Source organism: Solea solea, chromosome 16, assembly GCF_958295425.1.
Source record: "Solea solea chromosome 16, fSolSol10.1, whole genome shotgun sequence".
In the NCBI taxonomy this organism is placed as follows: Eukaryota; Metazoa; Chordata; class Actinopteri; order Pleuronectiformes; family Soleidae; genus Solea; species Solea solea.
The window spans coordinates 13483975-13491759 of NC_081149.1; positions in this window are offsets into that span (position 1 = coordinate 13483975).

Sequence of the window (7785 nt, forward strand, 5' to 3'; positions counted from 1 at the left end):
CACAAAAAACAACAACACTGAAACACTGGCTGCTTTTAAAGGCTGCAAAAAGACAATTCCTGATGACACTTGTAAACGCTTTTTGTGTTTTATGTTGGCATGTTTTTTTTTTTGTTTTTCTCAGTCATCCCTGGTGTTTTCTGGCACTTGCCAGGCCAACATTGCAAATAAGATTTAGTTCTTAATGTTTTGTTAGTTAGTAAAGGTTAAATGAATAAATAAATAACGCATCAGGATATTTTTAATCCTGTTCTGCTGTTGTCACCAGGTGTGGACAGTTGAATGAACGAACGAAATTAACTAATGAGTGAATATGAAGCGGACTTGATTGCACAACTCTTATTTAGGACGCCAACTCAGACCCCGAACAGTGCTGAATAAGCTGTGGTTTTATTTGTGGCCTTGACAATTTTTATTTTTATTTAGACAGCGGAAAAAAAAGAAAGAAAAAGTTACGACTACAGTTTTAATACTCGTGTATGTCTTTAATTAGACGTTCCAATTTTTTTTTTCCTCAATGGCAGCAGAAAGCAACAGAATCCAAGGTCAGCCCAAAGCTTTGGCAGCATCGAGCTAAAAGCTTTATTACTAACGCAAGCGCTGCTGTGTCCACTTCAAGCATTAGAGACCAGCAGATTATATAATGGCCAACAATGCTGCTGCTGCTTCTGCTGCTGTTGCTGCTGCTGCTGCAACAGCAAGTGTGGCATCAACACAACACAGTCAGACTGCACAGGTGTAACGTGCTAATGCAAAGCTTCATGAGCGGCAGCAACAATGTCAGCAGCAGAGTTGCAAACGAGCTGAAATACGGACACAGTGGAAGAATCAGAATCAGCCTCAGAATCCACATCATACATATATATATAGTCACATGTAGAGCAGAGGCTATATAGCTCAAGCCCTATATACAAATGTGAGCAGCTATGTCAGACCAAAGCAGCTGGCAGAGTGCTGACAGATTAAATTAAGATATATTTAAAAAAAAAAATCTGTCCAAAGAGAGTTCAAAATGACCACAGGGCCTGTATTTAATAGCCTTTCTGCAGTATACCCTCCAGCAGTGCTTCCCAAAAGTGTGGCCGTGGCCCTCTGGTGAGCCTTGGAGGAATTGCAGATAAGCCCCACACTAGCCTATAAAGTTCCCTCATTTAACCAAATTCCCTTTGTTCTGGAGGAAAAAAAACTAAACTAAATTCAAATGCAATACAAATATTCATTCAGTCACTCATCTTCTACCGCTTTATCCTCCCCATGAGGGTCATGGGGGGGCACGGGTGCAACACTATTAAAACTTGGGGTTTTTAGTTTTAATTTAAAAACTTGTTTTCTGACTTACTCAAGCCATAAAGATGTGGAGAATAATACAAGCCATAAAATAAGTGTAAAATCATAATGTGGACGACTCGGATGAATTTCTTTCAGAACAGTTGTTGTTGTTTTGAACGTTGGTGTTTTTATGCACTACATGCAGTAGGACTTCGATCTCAATTGAGCATTCGTTGGTAAAAGGGGACAAATTATTTTTCGATTTTAGTGTTATCTGTGAACTGTTAACTTACATTAATATTATGTCACATGATCAAAGCATAGGGTTGTTTGTCCCTATGTGTCCCTGTGGTCTGTCCAGGGTGTAACCCCGCCTTTTCGTCTTATGCGGTAGAACACGGATGGATGGATGGGCTTAAGACGTTTTTTTGCTAAAATGTCTTAAACGTCTGAAGTTGTAAAGCTCTGTGCTACTGTGCAGCGTTATATCTGTATAATGAAGCTACTGTTTGTACATTTTCTGATTTATTCTAGTAGTTCATCACTCAGATTTATTACATCCATATTTTATAAGGCGTTTCAGTGAATTTTGGCTCGTGCTAATAAAAGCCAAATACGTTTTTTTTGTGAGATCAAACTACGGCATCTGTCGTTTGCGATGTTGGATTTTTTGTTCTGGGATGATCTGTGAGATGTTCTGTGTCACTCTGGTTTTTGTGTTTTTCAGCCTTCAAAGACAAAGTAAAGGACATGTAGGCATCAGTGGGGACAAAGAATCAGTGGGGACAAAGAAATCCTTCACTAGAAATCATTAAAACTAAAAGTCTGTACTTTTTCCTTAATGCTTCATATATTATTGCACACAAGGAGTACCCTCTTCTTTTCATCATGTGCTTTGTTTGTTTCCACTCCATGGACCCACTAGATCAATACAATGCTGTTGCAATTATTACCATCAGCAACAATTTAGAATGATTGGATTTGCTCCAAAGGCTAAAAAATAGACTCCGACTGTATCGTATGGTTCGACTTTGCACTGCTGTAAATCCGTAATTGGATAAATTGCAGGCAAAGAAAGCCATTTTCCTGCAGGGGAAAGGGTATAAATGTGCCAATGTCGCTGTAGTTTTTTTTTCTTTTTTTTTCCTTTTTCCCCTCCTCACAAAAAAAAAAATCATTACTGCATGAAATAGTCCTCGTACCACTGGACAGCTGTATAAAATAACTGTATAATCATGACATCAAAGCTGTAGTCTCACCTCTCACTTCTAGTCTGACGTTCTCGTTTTGAACGTCTCACCACACACACACACACACACACACACACAGTTGAAAATACCAAACAGAAAAGAGCAGACAGACAACACAGGGAAGTCGTTGAATGAATGTGTCTCAGAGGAAACACGCTGAATGCTTTTTTTTTTTTTTTTTTTATCTGATCTCCATGAATTTGCCGAATGAAAGAGGGGAAAAATGAAAAGACTCGGGGCTGAGAGTGACTTCTTGCCTGAGGGAACCTTTGTTTACTATGCAGCTTGTGACAGTAAAACTTGTACATGCTTTGACCGTCGGAGCAACACGACCTGACAGAGCACTTTGCAAAGCGCTAACACAGTCGAACAATTTACCTCCTGCCTTTTTTTGCACCGCTTTCTAACGTTTTAAGGGCACAGATGGTCGACAACAGCCCCGTTTGCATTCACCGTCAGTGGAGTAAAGCACCTCCACGTAGAGCGAATACATGCAGGCTAAGCTTAAGATTTGTTTTCCTCCATTTGGTGTTAAAGGAATACTTCACCGCTTTGCATTTAGCTTTGTATTACTAGAATAGGGGGAGTATTTTTGAAAAATTGGGCTTCCCAACCTCACTTTGCCCTGAGTTGAGAAATATCTTTATTGTTTTCTTTGTCACGTGTCCACCAGTTGACACTTGGTCCTGTTAGCGTAACTGTTAGCAAAGATGGCGGACACTGTTTACATTCTGGGAATGAGGTCCCGCCCCCTACGAGTGGGTCTAAAAAGTGCGGAATTAGCGCTGCAGTTTGGCATGTAACAAAAAAAAGAATGAAGATATTCCTCGACTCAGGGGAAACTGAGGTTTATTCTACTAATACAAAGCTAAACGCAAATAGGTGAAGTATTCCTTAGTTTTCACTCTGAGAAAACATTGCACTTCTGAAAGCCATTTGAACAATAAAATATATTTATGACGTCTGAAGCGGCCTAAGGTGAGACGTTGAAATAAATCAACGTAGGGTTTGTTTTTTTTTTGCAATGAGGACACTCTTTAGTTTCAGGGACACTCTTGTATTTAATTTACTGCACAGACAGAGACAGTGTGATCTGGTTATCCCTCCTGCCTTTTACTTATGTCACCTTCATATGTTATGTCTCAGTTCCATCACTGATAACATAAATTAATCACGGCAGGCAACTTTACATTCCTGTTTCACGGCAATCTCCTCACGCGAAACAAAACATTGACTAAAAGGACAAACCCCCTTTGAGCATAACACCAGGCTATAGCAATAGAGGGACCTCCGTTATTTCAAAGTGGCAATATCCTGAGGATTGCGGCATTGGATATTACACTTTAATGTAATCTCAGGAGCCACTGAGTAGCACAGTTTGATTGGGTAAGACTGGCACGTTGAGCTCCGAGGAATAAAACGTCATTCACATAAATCACTCAGAAATGGAGCGAAGGGATTTGAGTCACAAATCTGAAAAAGCAATAACCATGAAAGAGGGAAAAGTCCACTACAACACATTTCCACATTTGACTGAGCATTAACTGTCGCGGCTTGGAAGGAGCTCAGGTTGCGTTTGCAGCTGGAGATAGGACGCGGGGCTCTTCAGAACACACTTTAAATGAACCAATCATCCCCGTGATTGTTATGGAGACAGTCAATCAGGAGGTAAATCCAGTGCCTCATTGAGGACACTTGAGCACACGGTGATGAGGAAGCAACACCTGTATATCTACGAAGAGTGTGAAGAGCTGCAAACCTCTGTATGTCTGGGGAGAGAGAGAGAGAGAGTCAAGGCTTCTCATTCACCTTCAGTATCGTGGGTGGTTTAATGAGTGAGGGAAAGTCCAAATATATAGCGTCATTCAAGTACAGCGGTGCGACTCCGGCTACTTCCAGTCAACGCTGAATGAAACATGTATTTTTTTTCTGCACCACAGACGTCAAGGTGGGAGTTTCACCTGCTCCTGGTAGAATATGCTGGCCCATGATTTTAAAATTCAGCAGTAATGACTTTTTAATGTGCTGTACAAAATGGAATGCAGAGTGTACCACTGACCTTGAGACTTGTCATACACAGGATGACTTAATTTCCTCTCCAACTACTTTTGGGCGCGCCGCGCAGTCCAAGTGACTTGGCTTCAAAGTCCCCTTTGATATGTATTTCCTGTAACATCAGCGCCCAAATGACTGACCGTAGCCGAGACTCTTTTTTGATGGAAACCCCCGAGAGAGTAGCGGGTCTGATCTATAAGCCACGGTTCATTACTATTAGATCTCATTTTATGCGCAATATTATGCACAAAGGAGCTGTGTACAGTGATGGGTGGAGATTTTCTCCACAGACACACAACCAGAGGACACCAGTGGAAGCAGAAGGTTCTCAGCCCAACAGTACGATGCTGCGCTGCCAATGTTTCAGCTTCATTGTCTGTGTTCTATACTCATTTTAACCCTTTGCTTGTTGGTGTTTGCTGTAATACCAGGGGTGTCAAACTCAAATAATGAGCATCTAGTCTGGTCCAAAGCGGAAAAAAAAACACAACTGTTCAGTAGTGGATCGGCAACATTGCCAACTCCCTTGTTTGCTATGTACACTGCTGGTTTATCGGAGGTTCCCCACAACAGTCGAAAGAAAATTGGGAAATGTCATTGTTACTTACGCCCTTAAACTTTGGAACACACTACCCTTAGATATCAGGGCATAGATATTTACCCCTAGATATTTTCAAAAGAAGACTTAAAACTTGTCCTTTTACTCTAGCCTTCAACTAGCTCCGTGTCATTCCACTCTGTGTTGTGTTTCACCGTTGTATTTGCTTTTTTCAATTTTCTTTTTTTTTGCGAAGCACTTTGAGCTTAAGATTATAACATCATATTCCATTATGATATCGCAATACAGATATTTGTGCTATTTCACAGAATTCCAAAGCAAAAGGGTGCGCTTTGACATGGAACCATGTGTATACTTCACAATAAAAAAACATATTTATGACACATATACAGTACATATACATATACAAATACAGTTGCCTAATTTTAGTTACCTTAGTAACATGTGGAGTAACACAAGGAGGTTGCGGGCCATATTTTTCAGGATAACTTGTAAAATATTAAGTGGTGGGCCGCATGCAATCGATTGAGGGGGCCACATTCGGCCTGCGGGCCTTGAGTTTGACACCTCTGCTGTATACATAACTGTACATATACAGATAGTGAATTCTCCACCCCAGCAGTGTTGATATAATATAAGTTACTGTCACGTAATCAAACTGAAATATGAGCACATTGCTCATTGGACTCCATAACTGCATACTGACATGATTTGTCTGCATCAAGATGTCAAGAATAAGTAAACAACAGACAGGGAAGGAGCATAGATGAATGTAGAGTGCATTAGAGAGACACGGACAGAGGTGCTTTTATTCGTTTCTGGTTTTTTTTTACCTCCCCTCCCCGCGTTGGTCCCTCAGTTCAAACAGTGAGTGATTGGCACTGCAATTTCCCAGCACAAACTCCAGCTGTTTGCAAATGCAGAGCACAGGCGAGAATACATATTCATACGGCGCATTTCGAGTGTCGCCTAGTCACAGTATTCAGACTCCGAGCACACTCTCCAGACACTCTGGCCAACGTGGAGGTGCATCAAAGCAGCTAAATAATTACAGCGGCACCAGTGTGATATCAAGATGGTTTAACTTGCACGCTGCTCTGTACTCCACGGAGATAAGACAACTCCTCCTCAAGGCAAAAATGCATATGACACGTTTTCATCTTTCCTTTTATCTGCCGATGGACTTTTACTTTATCTTGTGTTATTATTTTTATTATTTGATTGATTTCCCAAGGTGTTCCGTTTACATTTCGGAGTATATGTTGTTATTCTGACCGTTAATTTATGTAAAATCTGCTGTGGTGACTGAAAATCTCACTGTGTTTGAACAAAAGACTGTAGACAATTATGAATATAATACAGCACATCAAGTATTTTCTGCTTATTTTTATAAACAGACACTTGACATAGTAGATCAGAGGTGTCAAACTAGTGGCCCGTGGGCCACATGCGGCCCCTCCAATTGATTACATGCGGCCTATCACTCGATATCAAGTTATAATGAAAACATGGCTCAAGACCTCACCTTCGGTAATAATAAGACATTCGGTCATAATTATCCCATTATTATACTGTATATGTATTAAATTCAACATTACATATATAAGCTTGTTTGGTGTTTTAATTACAGTTTTTTTTTCTGTAATTTCAAATTGATTTCTCTGTTTTTGATTTATTTTTGCATCATAGATGTGTTTTCATGGTAAAGTATAGATCGTTCCATATCAAAACAAACACTGTAACCTTTAAATGATGTCAAATATCACCATGAATATCTTAGTTGCGATAACATGATGGATTACTGTGTGTTGTTGTGTATGTGTTGTGTATGTGTTTGTGTGGACGTAGCTTGGTTCCTGGTATCAGTTGTCTAACAGCAACTGTCGTCAGGCAGAACTTAAAGGAACAGGATGAAGAAAATAGCAAAGTGCTGAGCATGGTGGTTATACAATAGCATGAAGAGTGAGGATAAGGAAACTACATTGCAGTGCAGTAATAATATAATTTTCCATAACACTGGACAGTTAGACCGGCCCCCTCTTGACCAGACTAGACTCTCATTGGCCCCCAGCTGATTTGAGTCCTGTAAGTAGGAGCCAGTTGCAGAGACATGATATGTTTTCCCAAATGCCAAATGCAATGGTGTTTAAAGTCCTTGATGCTTCTGTTGCAAATTCACAAGAAATATTAGAGGAATATGAATATTGGCACTTAACGTTGTCTGCACTTTTCTAAAACTGCATCTATTAACATTTTCTTTTCATTATTTCAAATACTATATATGTACAGTAACTGTCAGCTGTCACCTGAACTGCTCGGGTTCAGATTGCAGCAGCAACAGTTTAAAGACACTTTGAGAAATCACACTCACATTAGCACTGGCATCAACTTTGTCTACAGCAGACGCTTTTACTGCCCTTTAAAGCTGAATGTGAATTTTTTAAAGTTGCATTCTGATGTGTCCTGGTTCTAGTGTCCTGGTGCGTAATTTAAGGTCCATATGCACAGTATACCACGCCTCGTCTTTGCAGTTTGCTGGAATAAATACACCTATGAACCTCAAGATTCCCACTTACTCGTCTGTTTTGCTTGTTTTTATGGAGATGAACTGTGTCTCACCTCAACTTTTGCACAAAACGGGTTTGTTTATTC